The sequence below is a fragment of the Geotrypetes seraphini genome, chromosome 5, assembly GCF_902459505.1.
Source record: "Geotrypetes seraphini chromosome 5, aGeoSer1.1, whole genome shotgun sequence".
NCBI classification, from domain to species: Eukaryota; Metazoa; Chordata; class Amphibia; order Gymnophiona; family Dermophiidae; genus Geotrypetes; species Geotrypetes seraphini.
In genome coordinates this window covers 36,559,617-36,582,960 of record NC_047088.1, presented here as the reverse complement: position 1 = coordinate 36,582,960, position 23,344 = coordinate 36,559,617, and the positions used below count along the sequence as shown (strand labels likewise).

Genomic DNA, 23,344 nt, shown 5'->3' with positions numbered 1-23,344 from the left:
TTTTTTAAAAATATAAAACTAGGTGATGTATGCACCAGCAGTAAGGTACACTATGGTGTGGTAACTCATATAGTTTTGTTAATAGATGTGAGTAATCATATCGAGTAAGTGTGAGTAGTTCTATAGTAATAGGACCATCTCAGTTCAAGTGATTAAAGTGTAGAAACTATTTATTCATTGTGTAAATATAGACAGTCACATGGGCAACCTGTTTGGCTGTTTGCTTTGCATTCTGTGATTGTAAAATTAAAACTGTCTCCCTCTTTTACTAAGATGTGCTAACCGATTAGCGCACGCTAAACACTAACACATCCATAGACTAACATGCACGCAGTAGTGTTTAGCTCACGCTAAATCGATTAGTAAAAGAAAGCCTGTTTTTGTTGGTTTTGTTATAGAAGTGATAAGTTTTTTTTTTTCCCGTATATCAGTTTTGACCCCTGAAGAAGTTGAATGATTCCAGTAAAATGGGTTCCATTGGTTAAAGGGCAGGGCAAGCTAAGTATATATTTTATACATAAAAATGATGCATTGAAACACAATGTGATAATTTTGATAATACAATTTAAGATGCAAATTTCAGTGGGAGTGTTTTTTTTAAGGATCAATAAAAGATACTATCAACCAAGTAGCACAAGCACTATAATTCTATATGTGCTATGGTTTCTGAGATCCTTTTTTTCTCCTAATGTAGTAATATGTTTTGATTCAAAGTTACATTTAAATGTCTTTTGTGGTGGACTAAATATTCCATGTGAGAACTCCGTGGCACCTTATGGGACCACAAATCCCTAATGAAACATGGGTCTATCCCAGGTGCAGACCATGGACTGGACTAAACACTTAAACACTCCAACTTGGGTTCCCATAGTTATCTCTCTGGAGAACTTCAAACTCCTTCTGGTCCAACATCACACTAGCATCCATTCTAGCCCTGAGTTGGAGCATAAATGTTAATTATAAACTCCTTGCACAGCAGAAGCCCCTTTAATTTCCAGCCCCTTCATAATGGAAAAGGTCAGGGTTAGCCCCCACTCTTCTAACAATAACTCACTCTAAGAATCCTGAGGGAACTATGGGAAGTAGCAATATGTACTTACTTCCTCCTTCACTATTGGTGGCATTGTGGAAAATGGCATCTCCTGAGCCCTCAATATGATATTTTAACTATGAGTCAAGAGGCATCCTCGTCCAAGATTGTTTCCCTTAACAGCAAGTATGTATTGTTCCTGCTTTTAACAGCCCTAGGACCCTGACTTATCTTAGGAGTCCTAGAGATATTGGGGCCCATCCTTACTATTTTTAGTAAGGTAGAAAGGGAAAGGTTCAATGGAGGATGGGTCATTTTTACCTTTTAGAACCTGAGTCAGGCTAAGGAGTAAGCAGTAGAGGTCTCCAGATCACAAGGAGCTTAAGGTACTCCTGAGAGGAGAAGTCTGGGTAGAACAAAATTATTATATTTACAGTAAGTCCCTAATATAGAGTTTGAGTTTGAGTCTGGGCCTAGGGCAGGCCATAAGTTCATCATGGATTTGAGATTCTTGGGATGATTTGTGGGGTTGGGAGATTTCTCACATGGGACTTAAATCCTTTAAAATTAACCTCAACTGCTTGAAGAGCCAACTTTTTTTTTCCTGTGGCCTTAGGAAAAAGGTACATAAGGGGCCACTGAAGAGTTCGCAGCCCAACCAAGAAGAGAATGATGTAGAGTCATGAAACTTTTCTTGACACTTTTTGTTTCAATGATTTGAAATGAATCAAAACGTGTCAAGAAAAGTGTGGAATTACTTGTAAGTTTCATGGCTCCAGTGGCATAGGGAGTGTGAGTGGCACCCGGGATAATGGTGTCCCTCCCCACCCTCATCTTTGCCCCCCTACTCCTTCCTGACCCCCTCCCCCTGCCGCATGTGTGCCCCCTTCACTTCCTTTTTAATTTTCTAGGCGGGAGCAACAACAGGAACTTGCCGCCTGTATCACATTGGCTATCCCTCTGATGTCATTTCCTAAGTGCATGGCAAGGAAATGATGTCATGGAGAGGCGACAGCGATATGGGCAGCAAGTTCTCAATGCTGTTCATGCAGGGAAAATTAAAGAGGTATGAGGGGAGGGGAGGGAAGGGATATATGGAAGGAGCAGGGGGGCAGAGAGTAGGATGGGTGCCGATGCCTCTACCAAGACCACAGCTGGGATGAACCATCCCCCACTTTCTTACTACACCACTGCATGGCTCCATATCATTCTCTTCTTGGTTGGGCTGAAAACTTTTCAGCAGCCCCTCAAAATTATCTGTTGGGGATAAACAGGACCACAAAGCCTTTTCTTGCACATGTGCTTTCACATTTTTTTAGCATTACAGAAATAATTTGCATTGCAATAGATCAGATATTTAAAAAACCTAATTAAACTTTTGATTAAAGGAGATATCACATAAAAATTAATGCTGTAGTTCACATTTAAATTATATCTTTGGTGGGTTTCTGGCAATTTGTATTATATTTCATGAAAACTGTGCATTTGTGAACGCGACACTTTGTACACGAGGCTCCACGATAGAATGAGAAAAGAGGTTAAAAGAAAACTGTAGATGAAATTTTAAGGATTAATAGTTCTATATGAATCACAAAAATCATTTTTAAAATACTATTTTGGAAAGCCAGATGGGGCAGTAGATTTTAGAACGGATGTGAAAATTAAGGGATTCTTTTACTAAGTTCTTTTGCTAATGCGTGCTTACCCCAGGTTAAAAAGGCATTACTATGCCACATTCTCAAGCATCCCACGATAGTTTTGGGATCAACCCACCCCACAGGGGCTACATGTTAAAGAACCTTGGTGGTCTGGGGGGATTCAGGGGTTTTCAAGAGCCTAGAAGGTCCAGAGGGTCTTCAGTAAGGAGTGACATTCGGTCATATCTGCCTAGTCCAGCGCCTTCCTGAAAATGGTGCCCCTGGTGGTACTCTTGTTCAACTACTTATAAGGAAAATAGAGCTCCTGGTAGATAGATAGATAGATAGATAGATAGATAGATCACACCAGGTCTTTGCTTTCTATCAGGGCAGTAGCCTAGCCAACCTTTTGCCCCACATGGCATTGACAAGTAAGGTGCACTGAGGGTGGAAAGGAAAGCAGTGGAGTTTGACTTGTTTGGATCCTTAACCAAAAAGGTATATTGCTGCCTCAGTTTGTCTACCAGCATTTGAACAAAAACAAGTGATTGTGACTTGAAATTCTTATTCCAGCTCCAGCCTCCATCATTATCTCTATTCCAAAAATAGACACACATATGAGTAATTCCTTTGGCCATGGGAATATCAAACACTTTGACAGCATAGTGTACTTTATAACTTTTTATTAAAGAACAGCAGTAAACATTGATGACAAGATACAATTTCAGATGCTACATTTAATTAAGTTTCCTTAAATTTATTTGTTAAAATAAATTTCCCTTGTGATATCATTTTACAGTTGTTCATTAGTTCATAGAAGTAGATATAAACAAATCTTAGCGATTTTGGGTTAATTAATTCATACCTTTAGGCATTTTTCTAACATTAAACTGGCATAAAGCTTAATTGTTCATGCAATTTGTCTGAATTCACCATTAAAATGTTAGGGACTTTTTACTTAAGAGCAGTAAAAAAATATTGCACGTTGGGGGAATGTCCAGCATTCCTTTGCAGTTGCTACACAGAAAAATTTTTTATTATGTTGCATTTTGATTATTGGTAATTAGCACAGATATACTTACTGACTTCCTTTGAGAAGGTGTTAAGTGCACCTCTACTAACTGCATACATAAATATGGGGTCCTTTTACAAAGGCACGCTAACCGATTTAGCACGTGCTAAATGCTAAGGCATCCATAGAATATAAGAACACAGGAATTGCCACTGCTGGGTCAAACCAGTGGTCCATCGTGCTCAGCAATCTGCTCATGCGGCGGCCCTTAGGTCAAAGACCAGTGCCCTAACTGAGACTAGCCTTACCTGGGTACGTTCTGGTTCAGCAGGAACTTGTCTAACTTTGTCTTGAATCCCTGGAGGGTGTTTTCCCCTATAACAGCCTCCGGAAGAGCGTTCCAGTTTTTCACCACTCTCTGGGTGAAGAAGAACTTCCTTATGTTCGTACGGAATCTATCCCCTTTTAACTTTAGAGAGTACCCTCTCGTTCTCTCTACCTTGGAGAGGGTGAACAACCTGTCTTTATCTACTAAGTCTATTCCCTTCATTATCTTGAATATTTCGATCATGTCCCCTCTCAGTCTCCTCTTTTCAAAGGAAGAGGCCCAATTTTTCTAATCTCTCACTGTACGGCAACTCCTCCAGCCCCTTAACCATTTTAGTTGCTCTTCTCTGAACCCTTTTGAGTAGTACTGTGTTCTTCTTCATCAGTGATCAGTGCTGGATGCAGTATTTCAGGTGAAGGCATACCATGACCCAGTACAGCAGCATGATAACCTGCTCCGATCTGTTCGTGATCCCCTTCTTAATCATTCTGTTTGCCCTTTTTGCCGTCGCCACGCATTGCGCGGACGGTTCCATTGACTTGTCAATCAGTACTATACCAGACATCAGTACACCAAGTACCGCCCCAGATATCCTGTATTCGTGCATGAGATTTTTGTTACCGATATGCATCACCTTACACTTATCCACGTTAAACCTCATTTACCATGTCGCAGCCCATTTCTCGATTGTGTTTATGTCAAGTTGCAGGTCTTCGCAGTCCTCCTGAGTCTTCACTACTCTGAATAACTTCGTATTGTCTGCAAATTTAATCTCCTCACTCATCGTACTAATTTCCAGGTTGTTTATAAATATGTTGAAGAGCACAGGTCCAAGCACCGAACCCTGCGGCACTCTACTCGTGATGCTTTCCCAGCCCGAGTATTGTCCATTTACCCCCACTCTCTGTTTCCTATCCGCCAGCCAGTTTTTAATCCATAGTATTAATGCTGTGTAAATATAGCTTATTTATAAACTGTCACATATAATCTAGAATTATAAATTCATGTGTCTATAGCCATCAATCTCGTTGTATGCTATTGTTTACTGCTCATGTTTTCCTTAAACCTATGATTCTGAACGTTTATGACCATGAACTCCTCATATTACTCCTTCCAGTTTCCAGAAATTTCCCTTACAAAATACATTGAACAAAATGTTTATGCTTCATTGAAGTGCCCCATATTGTGCTCTAAGGAAATTCAAACAGTTAAGTAATGTCTACCAAGGCTGGACCCATAAGGATGCTGAAGTGGAATCCTTGATTAGAAAAAAAGCAGCCCAGTGAAGTTATTTATACATTTATAGATTTTATATTAATTAAAATTGTATTTAAAAGTGTAGTTGGAGTTTTACATTTCTATTGTTATTGAAATAAGAGGGTCTCTTTATAGAAAAGAACCTTTCATGCATAAAAATGGTATTTACCGGTTCAACGACTTAGGACAAGTAAATAACTGAGTATAAAATGAGCTATGAATTAACTGAAACAAAAATGCCTGGACATTGTTATGAATTTCAGATGAATCCACAATGACAGAGATGTTCAAAGTTAATAAAACAGTACAGGGATGATCATTCTTCTCCTCTTCGATATTATTAATTTGGGTTGTAGAAGATAATAAAGATGTAACTATGAAATCAATATGAAATACAACACTTTGATATACAATCCAACTAACACGAGTCTAATTTTATAAAAGTAGGCAGAGTAACATAAAGGGATTCTATGTTAGGAATCAGAAAAGTAAGTAACTTATTATAACATCCTCTTTTGCCATCCCTGGGTTCAGTGTCCAAGTAATATAACTTAGAAACATAGAAACATGAAGGCAGATAAAGGGCAAATGGCCCATCTAGTCTGCCCATCCGCAGTAACCATTATCTCTTCCTCTACCTAAGAGATCCCACATGCCTATCCCACATCTTCTTGAATTCAGACACAGCCTTTGTCTCTACCACCACTTCCGGGAGACTGTTCCACGCATCTACCACCCTTTCTGTAAAAAAGTATTTCCTTAGATTACTCCAGAGTCTATCACCTCTTAACTTCATCCTATGCCCTTTCATTGCAGAGTTTCCTTTCAAATGAAAGAGACTTGACTTATGCGCATATTAATTATGTGCCTTAGTCCTACCCACACCACAACTCTAACATGCCACTCGACGTTTAGATGAACTACTGATCATCAACAAAGAAATCTGTCTAGAATATGCAATAGGCTTCAAAAATAGCAAACTGGAAGGGTTTGACAAGAAAAACGTCCATCTGTCCCTTTTTTACACTATCTCATTTGAAAGCATGTCTGCAAAGGAAGACCTGAATGTGTCATGCGTACTGGGAGAAAACGGCTATGTTAGCCCTCGTCCTGGGAAAGCTACTGGTAAATAATTGAGTTCTACAAGTATAAGGGGCACACCCTTTAGAAAAAGATCACATCCAAGATCTAGCCCTAAGAAGTCTCCTTGGAGATCCAGTCCACGTGAATTGTCTCCAAAAGGTCACAATTAACAAAGGAGACAATGTTCCTGGTGCTGATCCAGTCTGAAGGGCAGCAAACGGTGGCAATTACTGCCTCCCATTCACCAAGACACTACAGGGCTTAGCAAAGCTATCAGTTTAGAACTGCCAGAGATGGAGAGGCTGTTTGTGCTTCTGCAATCTTGTTTCCAGTTTTCAGTGCAGAAACTTGAAGAATCTTTAGAAATCCTTGGTGGCTTCAATATCCAAGCTTTTCAAGCAAAAGTGTTATCAGTTTCCAGAGACCTTCATCATTTTATTGAGAAGCTGGAGTGCAATGGGACTTTGCAGAAATGCACAGAAGCACCAACAAGAGTTGAAACAGATACAAATATGGAAACGTCAAAAGCTCAAATAAATGACTATTTAGCAAGTTTTTCTAAAGAATGCCAAAAATGGGATCAGCTATTACTCAGTTATCAAAACAGAGTCCAAGAAATGTCCAGGCAATTGGAGAGTATCAGACTTAATGACAGACAAATGGAATACACAGTGAGGCTTGGAACATCACAGGATAATGTTATCTACAGCAAGTCTAACTACCAAGGCATATTGAATGAACAAATTAATATGTTTAGCTACATGGAGCTTGTGATGGATGAATTATGTGAGTCAGTCAATTTATTCCACTCATTTATGGTTGATGTTTCGGAAAACCTGAGGAATATTTCACTGAAACTTGAGCTGAAGTCTTTCTAATGGAAAATTCACCTGTTCGCAAGTTCCTTGAGATTTCCAAAATAAAGCAGTAATCTGTGGGGGAAAAAAAGAAAAGAAAATGAGCCTCATAATGTTTTTCAAGTATTGTATCCAATATAATTTTAAAAGGAAATGTTATGCTTACCTTTCATTTTGAGGATTAAGGCAAAGTCGATCGAAAGATATAGCTGTGGACTATACGTTGATGTGAGCAGGGTGAAATTTGTCCTCATAAAAGATATAGGGGAGAGTCTGGTGCAGTGGTTAAAGCTACAGCCTCAGCACCCTGAGCTTGTGGGTTCAAACCTACACTACTCCTTGTGACCCTGGGCAAGTCACTTAATCCCCCCATTGCCCCAGGTACATTAAATAGATTGTGAGCCCGTATGGACAGACAGGGAAAAATGCTTGAGTACCTGAATAAATTCATGTAAACCACTCTGAGCTCTCCTGGGAGAACAGTATAGATAAATAAATAAATAATTCCAGATTTATCATTATCCCTCTAGCTATAACTAGGAAATATGATTTGATCCATGAACTTCTCATGAATGGACAAAATTGTGAGTGAATCTAGGGATAGGAAGAAGAATGTGGAGAGAGAAAGCTTTGGGTTGGGTCAAATGGTTAGGACAGAGATGATGGTTTTCCCTATAACAGTTACTTAATAAATTTCATCAGGTTTCAACAGTATTAAATGCATTCAGTTGATCAAGCTGTAAGATTAAAGTTAAAATGGAGGTATGAAATCAATTCAGGATTGAACTCTTGGTGAAATTCAACCTAGTTCATGCTTAACTATTTAAAAAAAAATATTATTTTCCCCTGACTCTCTGAGAAACATTGTCCCCTCTAAGGTGAGCAGGAGTCTTCCACCTATTGTACTGCCAGTTGAATGGGGCGGGGGTGGGGGTGGGGAGATGGTGCTATAACACTATCACATTTTCAATGGTGAGGGCCAGACAAGCTCTTCAGAACTCCAGGGAATCTGCCTTTCCATAGGCGGGAGAGGGGAGATGTGAAAGAGATTTTTAAATACCTAAGTGATTTAAATGCGCCTGAGTCTCTTTCATTTGAAAAGAAACTCTGGAATGAGAGGGCATAGGATGACGTTTAGAGGTGATAGGCTCAGGAGTAATCTAAGGAAATACTTTTTTTACAGAAAGGGTGGTAAATGCTTGGAACAGTCTCCCGGAAGACGTGGTAGAGACAGAGACTGTGTCTGAATTCAAGAAGGTATGGGAAAGGCACGTGGGATCTCTTAAATAGAGGAAGAGATAATGATTACTGCGGATGGGCAGCTCTATGACCTCACAATGCAGGTGTACAGAGCCTTAGCCTATAGGAAGAGGAGATGCAAATGTTAAGAGCCTTAGCCAATAAGGGAGAGGAGGAGATAATGGTTACTGCGGATGGGCAGACTGTGCCATTTGGCCTTTATCTGCCATCATGTTTCTATGTTTCTGTGTTTCTAGCAATTGCAAACACAATACTGAAGCACCATCAACCAGTTGGAGGACTCCCACTCAGCTTAGAGGGAATGGTGTTGAGAGAATGTGTAAGTTTCCATGATGAATCTGCAGATAAACTGACAGATTCAATGCCAGCTCATGGAGATCCATCATCACCCAGACCTGCTTGAGTTTCTTATAGTTTCACAGAACTAATCTGCAAACCATTTTGGAAATATGACGCATTCTTCTTGCAATTGGTTGACTACTTTTCTCTTGTTCAACACGCTTGTACTGGAAATGTGAATTATTGCTCCCCACCCTTAATTTCCAGTGTAGTCTCGCTGTATGCTATCAGACTAGAAGAACTCATTTCTCATTTTACATTTGGCTGCACTTACATTTTCTTCTTTGATTTTTCATTTTAATGAGTAGGAAATTTCTTCCATCTCAGCAAACTTGCAAAACCATATCCTTGACTGCCCTTTTAATTCTTCTTCAGAGTGCAGTATTTGTAGCCACTTTTAATTGGCTAACATTTAGAGAATGGTGAAAAAAAAAAAAAATCATATTTATAAGAATGTGTCTGTTGCTTTTTTTAAACTCTTGAACCTTCCTATTCTGCTTTTCGTGAAACTTCTTCTGGTATAACTTGATTATTCTTTGGGTTTCCACTTCCCTCCTGCTTCTTGTAGTTTTTATAACCAGTATGTCTTAAAATAATAAGGGCCCCTTTTATCAAACTATGCTAAACGTTTTCAGCATGAGCCGGTATGGTAAGTGTTCCGATGCTCATAGAATTCCTATGAGCGTTGGAGCACTTAACTCTCTGGCCCTCGCTAAAACCTTCTAGCACAGCTTGATTTAAAAAAGGGGGGGAGGGGAGGGGTATAAATTGGCTACTCTGAATTAAAATATCAGTCCAATAGGTTTTAGTTTCTTCCTTAAGAGGTCCTTTTGTTAAGGTAAGCTAACTGATTTACCCCCTCTTTTACTAAGGTGCGCTATGCTTTTTAGCTCATGATAAATATTAGCACGCATTAATCACGCGCTAAACGCTAATGCATGCATGTTATCCTATGGACTTGATAGCGGTTAGCGTACGCGTTGATTTAGTGTACACTAAAACGCTTAGCGCACCTTAGTAAAAGAGGGCCTTAGTGCGTGCTACAGATTAGCAAGCGCTAAATGCTAAGATGCCCATAGGAATATAATGGATGTCTTGGCATTTAGTGCACGCTAATCTTTAGTGTGCACTAAATCGGTTAGCACACCTTAATAAAAGGACCCCTAAATGCACTTCCATGATGGCGTAACAGTTTTCACTGCTATTCAAATGAGGAACAACTGAAATATTAAAAACTTACATGAGCTATAAATGGAATAACAAATACTCGTACAAAATAGAGATCTTTTCCTGAAGTCAGTGGTTTTCTTTTCCAGGAATTGTCTGCTCACACACAATAGGTCGCAATTAACAAGATCTACTACAAATATGGCTGGCTGACCTTATTATATGTATATGAATTATCTGTCAATACTGCTGTTATTTTTTTGTTTTTACGCCATAATTTCTCTAATTCTCTTAGGGGGTCCATTCACTAAGGTGTGCTAATGGATTTAGCACATGCTAATGAGTGCAACACACTCAGTGCTAAAAAGCCCATAGGTATAAAATGGACTTCTCAGCATTTATTGGGCTTCTTAGCATTTAGCATGTGCTAATTGTCAGAACACACTAAATCCATTAGTGCACCTTAAAAGTATCTTTCTATCCAAAATACTAATAAAGATAGAATGGCAAGGGAACACAAAGAACTGGAAAGAAACAGATATAGGGGTACCTCCAACGGTTGGGGAAACTGGGATGTGAATGCTACATCTATGCAGTTGACGTCCAACTCATCTTCCTGCTGAAGAAACAGGACACAAAGACTAAATAGTTGTTCAAAACAGGCCTAGAGAAAATCTTTGGATGGTTCCAAACAAATGAAATAGTAGCTAACAAAGATAAAACAGAACTACTTCTAATTAACAAATGGGGAGGAAATAGCCCAAGATACCAACTAACTCTGAACGGCAATACCATAAAATCATCCACAGAAGGGGTGAGGAAGCTAGCAGTATGGCTGAACCCAAACCTAGACATGGCATTACAGATCAAATGCATTGTGAAAAGACGCTTATGGCAAACTCTACTGGGTTTAAGGACTTAAGGCCCAATTCACTAAGCTCACCGATCGTGTTTCTGATTGTGTACCGACCCGATTTTTCCATCACCCGATTCACTTACCTCGTGGCCGATCAACCTCCTATCGATCCGATCCATGCATGCAAATGAGAGGAAATGGCATGCAAAATAGGAAGACAGCGATTCTCTAAAGTCAAGAAATTACACCGATTGGGCTAGCTGATCCAAAAAGAAGCAACTGCTGAGGATCAGTCGATCACATCCCTGCCGACTCTTCTGCTCTCTGCCGCCCTTCCCTACAGTATGAGCCCATGGTTTAAACCTGGACAAACACCCCACCCCCACCCCCACACACTCAGTGATCATCGGCAGGAGAGATGCCCAATCTCTCCTAACGAACAACCCCCCGCCGCAATCATGGGCAGGAGAGATGCCCAATCTCTCCTGATGGACAAACCCCCTCAACTGCGAGCATCGGTAGGAGGGTGCCCAATCCCTCCTGCCAGACAACCAGGGAGGAGGTTCAGGGATGTGGTTGTCCAGCAGGAGGGATTGGGCACCCTCCTGCCAGGGAGTTTCAGGAGGGATTGCGGCAGGAGAAATTAGGCATCTCTCCTGCCACGATCGTTACCAGTGCGGGGAACGGGTTGCTGGGCTGCTAAACTGACTGCGGCAGCTGCAATCAGCTCAGCAGCCCAATTCGGAACTTATACCTGTTTTGAAATGGTCTAAGTCAAAACATATAAGTTCCGTCTTGCAACCTGTCAAACCTTTTTTGTTATGGCTGCCGGACGACTAAGTCTAGGTCAGCCTACCTCCCGCCCTATCCACTCCTCCCAAAACGACCCTTTTCATTCTGGGCGTACAGAGGTAGTGAAAAGGCCTAAGCAGTTTTGATTATCGGTACTTGGATAATCTGTCTTTTTGATCATCCAAGTACCAACGTAGGCCACTTTTTGGACTTTTTAAAAAATTATTATTATGAGCCCCTTAGGCCGTAAGTGGGGTATAAATACTAAAATAAATAAATAACATGGGAGCTCTTCTTAAAAGGAGGAAATAAGTGTTCCCACAATGTTGCTTTTAAATGACCATGCATTTAGTACATGGCCAGACATTGCACAAATAGAAAAATGCTTGCTTTACAGTTTCACTAGAAATGGGCTTAGCACATGGGAAAGTCTGGCATTAGGATACGCCAAGCTGATTTACTAGCATAGCTTAGATAAAGGACCCCCTTAGTGTGCTAACAGCTGTACTAGCTGATGGGGGGCAGCTTAGTAAACATCCCCTCAAATGTAATGTAATTTATTTAACATCACGCATTATAGATTTCAGCGGACCTAGGGAAAGCAATTTTTCTCTGCTAATGCCTTTCCTTAATGATAGCCAGTTGCATCATTCACAAAAGTCCCTTTAGCATAGTTTTTAATTAATGATAGATTAAACTACAAACCGTGTCTGACAAGCGAAGAATTGATGAAGTCAGAAACATTTCATGAATTAAAAATCAAAGTTTATTTCATGCAATAAATATTTTAAATGCTCTGGAATAAAATGGTGAGATACCTGCAGGATTCATCTAGCAATTTATAGTATGCTGACATACTGTATGCACTGTTTGTGCTATGGATGCAGTCAAAACTGATTTTAGAATTTCTTAATGTTATGAACAGCAAAGCTACAGGGACAATGCAATGACAACTTTTTGCACCAGTCAACTAACAGTTCAAAACAGTGTTTATCAATCTTTTCAACTGCAGTAAAGTCTGCCTCCTCTCAGAGGCCCATTGTAGACAGATTTGTATACTTCCAGGTTAGGTTGTGACCCCCAACAATGACATACCAAATTTGGGGTTGGGGGAGAAGCCTACTCCAGGTGCAGAGATCTGGGGGAGGTATGAGGATTGGTCGCCGGGCTGTAGCCCACATGTATGTGGCTGTTGGCTCCACAGCCCCCCCCCCCCTGACATCAATTTCCCGTTTTGGGGCGGGGAATTAGCAGAACCAAAGAATACACACATGTGGGCTATGGCCCCATAACTGTTCCATGAATCCCTTACTGCCTGGAGGACGGATGTGCTACACCCTAGATAGCCAGCATGCCAGCTATGCCACTGACCTCAAACAAGACGTATGCAACCCTGTTTTTGGCTTATGACCCACGGTTTGGGAAGACCTGGTTTAAAGTCAACATTTTGTAAGTGCTATTCCCACAATCTGTCCCATTAACCCCCCCCCCCCCCGTGCCAGCACCCCAAAACCATTGACCCCCAACTGAACTGAATAAACGGCAGGAGGGATTCCCTTTCCCTCCTTCCACCGGAGGCCCCCTCCTCCCTCAACCTCCCCGGTACCTTTTCAGTTGGGAGCAGGAGGAGTTCTCAGTCCCTCCTGCTCCTCCGAGGCCACTATATGCAATGTGGGCCTTAGCCCCTTCCCCAGTGCATAATGTGATGCACGGGGAGGGGCCTAAGGCCCTGATTGGCTCAGACACCTAAGACCCCTCCCAAGGGGAGAGGTCTGAGGCATCTAAGCCAATCAGGGACTTCCTTAGCATCCCTCTGTATCCCAGATACAAGAAAGAGGAGCCTATGGCCCTGATCCTGATCAGTCAAGCCAATCAGGACCTCAGGCTCCTCCCCCTTGTATCCAGGATACAGAGGGAGCCTAAGGAAGTCCCAGATTGCCTCAGATGCATCCCCTCAGACACATCCCACCAGGTAGGCACCATAGGTAGTCTTCCTGGGGGGGGGGATGTGTTACTGCTATACTTATCGCTGCAGGGAGGACCTTTGCTATGATAAGCTCAGCAGCAGTCCGATTCTCTAACTGGCGCCTTTGACATGGACGCTGGTTAGAGAATCATGGTGTTAGGCGGGCATAGGTATCTGTCCGTGAGGTCAGACGCAGTTCTATATAGGATATATAGGACTCAAAAATACTCTTCAATATTGTAAGAAAACTCACAGACACCAAACCTTTCCTAGCTACTCAAGGAAACCAATCTCCTTCAGCTCACCAATTAGCAGACTACTTCAAGCACAAAATCACCAATATCAGATCCACATTCAACAATTCATTAACCCTCCTCGATGAGATTATAACAACACCAACAATAGATGAAGCCTTAGTAGCCGACAGAACGTGGACTAACTTCCCCAAAATACAATGGAACGACATGACTCGACTATACAACAAATATAGTAAAACTTCTTGTGACCTAAACAGCTGCCCATCGTACCTACTAACAACCGCATCCATCAAGTTCAAAGCTAACCTCATGAGCTGGCTACAATCCACGCTCACAGATGGTCACTTCCCACCAGAACTAGGCGAGATTATTATCACCCCCATACCGAAAGATCCCAAAGCTCCAAACAATAATCCAGCCAACCACAGACCCATCGCTTCAATCCCATTATATATCAAACTACAAGAAGGTCTTGTGGCACAATACCTCACCAACTACTTAGAAGACCACAACATACTACACCCATCACAATCAGGTTTCAGAAAAAACCACAGCACAGAGACACTACTTGTATCTCTAATGGATATAGCCCACCAACACCTCAGCAAAGGGAACAGGATACTACTTATCCAACTAGATCTTTCAGCAGCTTTCGACCTAGTAGATCACAACATACTACTCCAGATACTAGACGCCATAGGGATCACAGGTTTGGTACTCAACTGGTTCCAAGGCTTTCTAAAAACTAGAACTTATAAAGTAAAGACAAAAGACCACATATCTGACCCTTGGTCAAACCCCTGTGGAGTACCACAAGGATCTCCATTATCACCCATACTTTTCAACCTCTACGTATCCTCACTGGGCACCACTCTAGACTCCCTAAATATAGTCTCATTCAGCTACGCAGACGACATAACAATCCTTCTCCCCTTCAATACCCAAGACCCCAACTCATCAGGACGACTGAAAATAACTCTGGAAACGGTAGAAACATGGATGACCAACCACAAACTGAAACTGAACACGGATAAAACCAAATTCCTGCTGCTAGAAAAAGACAAAGAACCTACCTTAACTGATCTGACGACAAATGCAATCACATACCCAATACAGCCAGCACTCAAAATCCTGGGAGTAACAATAGACAGGAGATGCACAATGCAGACTCATACTAACAAAACCATCCAAAAAGCCTTCTACACCATGCGCAACCTGCGAAAAATAAGAAAATTCTTTGACAAAATTCAATACAGGATCTTAGTCCAATCACTTGTACTAGGACTTGTAGACTACTGCAACAGCCTTTATCTACCCTGCCCCGCTTACATGACCAAACAATTACAGACAGTACAGAACACAGCACTCAGACTTATCTACTCGCTAGGAAAATACGATCACATCACTAATGCCTATCTCGACTCACACTGGCTACCGATACAAGCAAGAACTCAATTCAAACTATACTGTTTATTATTCAAAGCACTAAACGGAACAGCACCTCTCTACCTAAACAGCCGCCTAACCCGAAACCTCTCAACTAGAGTAAGGAGAACCCAGACTCCATTCACCTACCCCTCACTCAAAGGCACAAAACGCAAAAAGCTATATGACAACCTACTTGCTACACAGGCCGCGAAAACTGACCCCACCATATCCAAGCTGCTGACCACAACAACGGACTACAAAGCGTTTCGAAAAGATATAAAAACCATACTATTCAAAAAACACATCCCAATATTATAATCTACCATCATCTTCTCTCCCTTCATAACCTACTGCAACTCACAACCAACTGCAACTTCGTCCCCATAGGCAACATCTAATCTAGCTGCATCGGGCGTAAAGCCAATTCATATCTAGAAACACAGTCTCCCCAAATACCGAAAAAATCAGATATAGCAACCTAGGAACAGACGATTTTTTGGTAACATAAGAATATGCGTTGTAATATTATGTAAAGTAACATAAGGTTATGCGTTGTAATATAACATAAGGTTATGCTTTGTAATATCATGTAATGTAAGTTATGCAATGTACTGGAATAATAAGGTAAAATAACATAAAATAACTCTACGTAAAGTCTTGTAAAGTTATGTAAGATAAATTATGTAAGATAAATTATGTAAACTTAATGCAAGTTATGCAAGCACGGTAAGGATAATGTAAAGTAACACAAAGTAACTCCACGTAAAGTTATGTAAAGTTATGTACGTAAAGTTATGTAAAGTTATGTACGAAAAGTTAAGTAAAGTTAGGTTTGCAAAGTTTGTAAAGTTATACAAATAATTGTATTGTCATCGCCTGGAAATGTCCAGCCATCTTCTAATGTAATCCGCTTAGAACCGCAAGGCACAAGCGGAATAGAAATCACTAATGTAATGTAATGTAATGTAATGTAATGTTCATATGCGATTCTCAAAAGCCGCTTAGGCGGCTTCTGAGTCTGGGCATCCTATACAGAATCCGGCCCAAAAGGCACATAGCCTAATGCTCAGAACAACAGGCTGAGAACTAACAAGTCATTGTTCAAAACTCGGGTGCTATAGCAAACAGCACTTGAGAATATGAACAGTGGAACTGTGCTATGAAAATGCAAAGTAGGTTGAATGCATGTGCATTAGGGTGGTCCCAAAAAATTAACACATTTTGTTTGTCCACAAGTCTAATTTTATTCCTTTATATAAAAATGAAAAAGACACAAAATTTGACTTAAATCAAAGTTTAAGGGTTGCCCCACCTCACTGTTTTATAAAACTACCACTAAACTTAACAGTATATTGTAATTCTTCTGCACTTGACAAATAATCAACAGTATATGACATAAGAGCCGCCTTTGACGCAGAAGGAAACTTCTTTCGGTGGCTGGCCACTAGCTAAAGAACAAATTGCTTTTGTTCATCATCTTTTGTCAAAGTATTGTTGTATTTTTCAATGAGGTTTATCCCTCATTCTGCATTCTTTTGCAGTTGTTCGAAGGTCAACTCCACTCATACAGCAAGAAAACATGTTCTTCCTTTGCGTCTGTTGGAATTCTCAATCTTTTTCATTTTTAAGTTCAGTCATAACATCTTGTTTTGAAATATCAAACAACTGTTTGAGTTCACTTTTAACGATTTCTTCATTCTGCTCATCATGAGTTCAGTATTTTGTTTTTTTTTTTAATAAATCTTTATTGAGTTTCTAAAGCTAACAAAAATGCAATAAATATGGGGCTCATAATCGAAAGAGAAAAACGTCCAAAAAACGGCCTAAGTCAGCACTTGGATGAACATTTCTCAAAAACGTCCAAGTGCCAATAATAAAAACGGGTTTTGGACGTATTTCTAAACGACCTAGGCCTTCATAGTGCCGCTGAACGACCAAAGGGGTGTTTCAGGAGGTGTGTCGAGGGTGGGAGTTGGGCGGGATGTGAGTCGGCTTAGACTTAGTCGTACAGCATGTAAAACCAAAAGTTTTACAACAGAGCCTAGACGGAACTTGGACGTTGTGACTTAGACCATGTAAAACATGGTCTAAGTCACAAAAACCCATACAAAATTAAAAAAAAAAAACCACCCAACCAACATTTTCATAAGGGAATAGAACCATACAAAAGAAATACCCCCTCCTGCCTTCCCTCCCCCCTGGGTGGGTGTGTATTATACCAACAGTGTTTCTTTAGGGACAAATACTCTTTGTTAATTTCTTCAACTTCATAATGCAAGAGTCTATGCATTGTGTTGGCATTCTGGCTCGATCCCATACCGCCATCGCTGACTCACAAGCCAACTTGTGACTTTCCAGTAAAGGCATGGACATTCATATCAGCTATAGGGCAGGAATAAATGATCATATCATTAATATAAGCACATTTTCTGCCACTTGCACTTGTATTCTATGAATAAAAGTTGGCTTACCCTCTTATCCTAAGCATTGGGTTGTAGAATTACCCTCTTAACATAAGCACATAAGAATAATCATATTGGGTCAGACTAGTCCATCTAGCCCAGACTGGTCCATCTAACCCAGTATCCTGTTTCCACAGTGGTCAATCTAGGTCACAAGTACCTGACAGAAACCCAAATAGTAGCAACATTCCATACTACCAATCTCAAGGAAAGCAGTCACGTTCCCCATGTCTGTCTCAATAGCTGATTATGGACTTTTCCTCCAAGAACCTTTATACCCAGCTACACTAATTGCTGTTACCACATCCTCTAGCAATAAGTTTCAGAGCTTAGCTCTTTGTTGAGTGAATTTTTTTTTCTCCTATTACTTTTAAAGTTAGTTCCATGTAACTTCATTGAATGTCCCCTAGTCTTTGTAATTTTTGAATGCTTAAAAGATTGACTCGCTTTTACCTGTTGTACACCACTCAGGATTTTGTAGATATCAAACATATCTCCTTCAGGTGTCTCTTTGCTAAGCTGAAGAGCGATAACCTCTTTAGCCTTTCCTTGTTGTCGTTGATTGATGGCTCCCTCTCATGAGAACTTTGCATACTACCTTTATAGCATCCTGTTTCTCACTGGCCCATGGAACAAATTCTAGCCCTTGGATTTGAACAAGCTCATCTGCATTGCGGTGCACAGTGCTTTGCCACTGAGCCAACTGGCTAGCCCTTCCAATAGATTTATTAAAATTATTTTTGACTGTCTTGATCAATGTGATTATAAAAGACTGAATGGATTGTACATTTAATTAGCTAATTCTGCCACCTGGCTTTTGAAATTAGTTGATTATCTAACTTATCAAGACTGGAAAGGTAAATAGAAATATTGTGACTTTTCACATATGTCGACTCACGTCTGGGCATTCTGGAAACCTAGGGAATAAATTTCTAGAACTAGAAACAGAAATAGTTAATGCAGACCTAGATGTAGTAGCAATATCCGAAGCATGGTTCACAGACTCTCATGGGTGGGATATAACTATACCAGGATACAACCTGATTAGACAAGACAGAGAGGGTAAGTTAGGAGGTGGGGTAGCACTTTATATCAAAGAGAACATTAAGACAACCAGGATCACGGATGTCAAGTATACTGGGGAATCCATCTGGGTAAACTTGGCCAGAGGCGGAGAAAAATGCCTGTATCTTGGTGTGGTATACAGACCTCCGAGACAATCGAAGGAAAAGGACGCAGAATTAATTGAAGACATTGAGAATATCACCTTACGGGGGGAGGCTGTTCTATTAGGAGACTTCAACATGCCTGATGTAGACTGGAACACACTATCAGCGACAACTTGTGATAGCAGGAGGATATTAACGTCCATGAAGGGAGTACAGCTCAAACAAATGGTACTAGAGCCCACTAGGGCCCAGGCCATCCTGGACCTGGTACTTACGAATGGGGAAAGCGTCTCGGAGGTCTCGGTGGGAGAGATGCTAGCCACCAGTGACCATAACATGGTATGGTTTAACCTTAAGAAAGGCTTCCCTAGATCACAAACAAAAACAAGGGTACTCAATTTCAGGGGCACTGACTTCGCACGCATGGGAGATTTCGTCTACCAGACGCTGCAGGTTCAAGAAGTAACTGATAATGTGGAAGCTATGTGGTCAACCTTGAAATTGATCCTTCATGAGGCAACTATCCACTACATAAAATCGGTAACCAAACAACAAAGAAAAAGGAAACCCCAATGGTTCACAGATGAGGTATCATACCTCGTCAAGGAGAAGAAAAGAGCATTTCTCTCATACAAACGCATGAGGGAAAAAGAAGCAAACATTGAATACAGGACAAAGTCTGCAGCGGTCAAAACAACAGTCAGGGAGGCCAAACTTCGTATGGAAGAAACTCTAGCGAAGAACATCAAGAAAGGGGACAAATCCTTCTTCAGGTACATTAGCGACAGGAAAAAGAACACAAACGGGATAGTACGCCTTAGAACGCCAGACGGGAATTATGTGGAAACAGATTTCGATAAAGCCAAACTACTGATTACTTCTGTTCAGTCTTTACCTGCGGGGCACCAGGGCACGGGCCTCGGCTGGAAGCAAAGCAAAGCATGAAAGACCCATTTCAGAAGTTTGAGTTCACACCAGCTGATGTTTACAGAGAACTGTCAAGACTCAAGGTGAACAAAGCCATGGGACCGGACGATCTGCACCCAAGAGTGCTCAGAGAGCTATGCGATGTTTTGGCGGAACCGTTAGCCATGCTCTTCAATCTCTCCCTAAGTACGAGGAGAGTCCCCCTGGACTGGAAAACTGCCAACGTTGTTCCTCTGCACAAAAAGGGTTGCAGAGCGGAGGCTGCGAATTACAGACCAGTAAGTCTCACATCAATAGTGTGTAAACTCATGGAAACTCTACTTAAAGGGAAATTAGACACGATATTGGATGAGGGGAATCTGAGGGATCCCTGTCAACATGGATTCACTAGGGGCAGGTCATGCCAATCCAATCTTATAAGCTTATTTGACTGGGTGACAGGAAAGCTAGACTCGGGAGAGTCTCTGGACATAGTGTACTTGGATTTCAGTAAAGCGTTTGACAGTGTCCCACACCGTAGACTATTAAACAAGATGAAATCGATGGGGTTAGGTGAGAAACTAACTGCATGGGTCAATGATTGGCTGAGTGGAAGACTTCAGAGGGTGGTGGTCAATGGCACCCTCTCTAAGACATCGGAGGTGACTAGCGGAGTGCCGCAGGGCTCAGTCCTGGGACCATCCCTTTTTAACATATTCATAAGGGACTTGACCCGAGGGCTTCAGGGAAAAGTAGTGCTGTTTGCCGACGACGCCAAACTGTGTAATATAGTAGGTGAAAGCAATCTCACGGATGGTATGACGCAGGATCTGATTAAGTTGGAAAACTGGTCCTCGACATGGCAGCTGGGCTTCAACACAAAGAAGTGTAAGGTGATGCATCTCGGCAGCAGAAATCCATGCAGAACATACACCTTGAATGGAGAAACACTAGCTAGGACTTCAGAAGAATGGGACTTGGGAGTAATCATCAGTGCAGACATGAAGGCTGCCAAACAAGTATAGAAGGCCTCATCCAAGGTAAGGCAAATGATGGGATGTATCAATAGAAGCTTCGTCAGCCGTAAACCTGAAGTCATAGTGCCACTGTACAGAACCATGGTGAGACCTCATCTAGAGTACTGTGTGCAATTCTGGAGGCCACATTACCCTAAAGATGTACTTCGAGCTGAGTCAGTCCAGCGAATGGCCACTAGGATGGTCTCCGGACTCAAGGGTCTCTCATACGAGGAAAGACTGGGCAAGTTGCAGCTCTACTCTCTAGAGGAGCGCAGGGAGAGGGGTGACATGATTGAGACATTTAAGTACGTCACAGGTCGTGTCGAGGTGGAAAACGACATATTCTTTCCTAAGGAACCTTCAGTCACAAGGGGGCACCCGCTCAAACTCAGAGGAGGGAAATTTGGTGGTGACACCAGGAAGTATTTCTTCACAGAAAGGGTGGTAGATCTCTGGAACAAACTACCGGTGCAGGTGATCAAGGCCACCAGCGTGCTCGACTTTAAGAATAAATGGGACATCCACATGGGATCCCTACGTGGGTCGAGCAGCACTCAGACTTAATGGGGTGGGTCAATAGAGTGGGCAGACTTGATGGGCTAAAGCCCTTTTCTGCCGTCATCTTTCTATGTTTCTAAAGAACTTGGTTGTTGGCTAATCACTGTGAGAATTGAATAGCCTCTTATAATCAACACTTCCTACTATATTTATCCAGTAAGAAGTAAATATTCAAAAGGAGAGACTTCTACTCAATTAAATTGACTTGACTGGCTGGCTTTGCTGCTGATATTCAGTGACTCTGAATGGGACAAAGCCATTGAATATCAGCTATGATTGTTATGGCCCTATTTGGTTAGTGCCAGGGTGGTCCACATACAGAGTCAAGCATTTTAGCGAGCGCTAATCACGCGCTAAATGCTAATGCTTTCATGTAAGTCTATGGACACGTTAGCATTTAGCATGCGTGTAGATTTAGCATGCGCTAAACACGTGCTAAAATGCTTAGCACACCTTAGCAAAACAGGGGGTAAGTGCACATACCGTGCCTAAATTTACCTGTATATGTTTTAAATAAATCCAAATAGCACCAATAATTGATCATTAAGATCCCAATTATTGGCGTTAATTGGATCATTATTCAATTAAATTTGCACGTGCAATTTGGGAATAAGTACAGTAAAACCTTGGTTGGCGATTATAATTTGTTCCGAAAGCATGCTTGTAATCCAAAACACTCGCATATCAATGCGAATTTCCTCATGAGAAATAGTGGAAACTCCACAACCCAAAAACTTTAAAACAAAATACTGCAAGACCTTGCTTGTTTAGAGAGAGCGAGCGAGAGCGAGAGAGAACCATCGGCTCAGATGTGATGTGTGTATACTGTATGTACTTGTATTGCAAGACCTTGCTTGTTGTGGCGGGACCGGGGGTAAGCCTAGCGCTGGCAACCCGGCTCCCGCCCCAGGCGTAAGGACGGAGCGCTCCCAGGAGGACTCCCACTGGATAAGCAGTAGAATAATTAGTGGAGACTGCGTTCTTGGTAAAGTTCAGCTTTTATCTTTATTACCCCTAGTTCACAGCACTAGGGTTCCAGTAGTCCCTCTGGTCTGAGGAGACTTAAAACAAAACATACTTTCATAAGGTTTCTTCCTTACAACACAGTCCAGCCTGCTGCCCAGGCAGAAAAGCCAAAAAAATAACCAAAACGTTTTCTCCTTAGTTTTGCTCCTTTTGTTTGGAAATACTTCAGGAAGCTCTGTGACCTAACCCACCCGAACTCCAATGCCCCCCACTACCCTATGCTCCTGGGTAGGGCTAGGGAACTTTATATAACCCAACCTTTTATGACTGGTGTAAGTCCCCTCCCGAAAGTTCCCTGCTTCAGGGTTACACAATGTCAGGTCTCTGAGTTCCGGTACACTTCTCGGGGAAGTTAATTAAAGGTTCTCACCTCCTTCCCTTTATCTACCTGGCCTGCCTCTCAGGCTCTAAGTGATTCATTCACACATGCTCACAGTTCTGCTACGGGAGAAAGAACGCTACACAAAGATACATTCACTTTCATTCCCCTCCCCCATTCATACCTTTTTAACTGTGATTCTCGAGAAGATCCCATACTGCGAGACTGCACTCCATCTCACTGCTTTCAGATAGCTCTCCCTCTAATTCCATTAGGGAATCTCCGCTTTCTGAGACAGGGTAAGAACTCCCTTCAGGGACAGCTAACGGCCAGCCCTGCCCTGGAAGTCTTTCTACTCCCCTGCACTTCTGCTTAGGAGTCAGAAGTCTGTTAGCTCGGGAGGGTTGTAAGACCAGCTGTGCTTTAGCTAGGGTCTGGGACAGAGAACTCTTAGCAGGCTCTTTCCTGCTTAGTACGGCATGTCTCTCCCCTGCATTCCTCCCTCCAGTCTTCTCCCGAGTGTTCTCTCCAATCTTCTCCCTAATCTTCTCCCCAGTGTTTCCACCTGTGCTCATTTTATGCTGTAAACCTAATCCCACTCTCCCTCTGGGTTCGT

At 41.7% G+C, this 23,344-nt stretch overlaps 1 pseudogene; it reads left to right on the top strand.

Annotated features, from left to right (window-relative positions):
* The window catches only part of LOC117361384, a 163,721-nt pseudogene extending 156,443 nt beyond the window's left edge, over positions 1-7,278 (top strand).
* Positions 7,279-23,344: the final 16,066 nt, after the last annotated feature.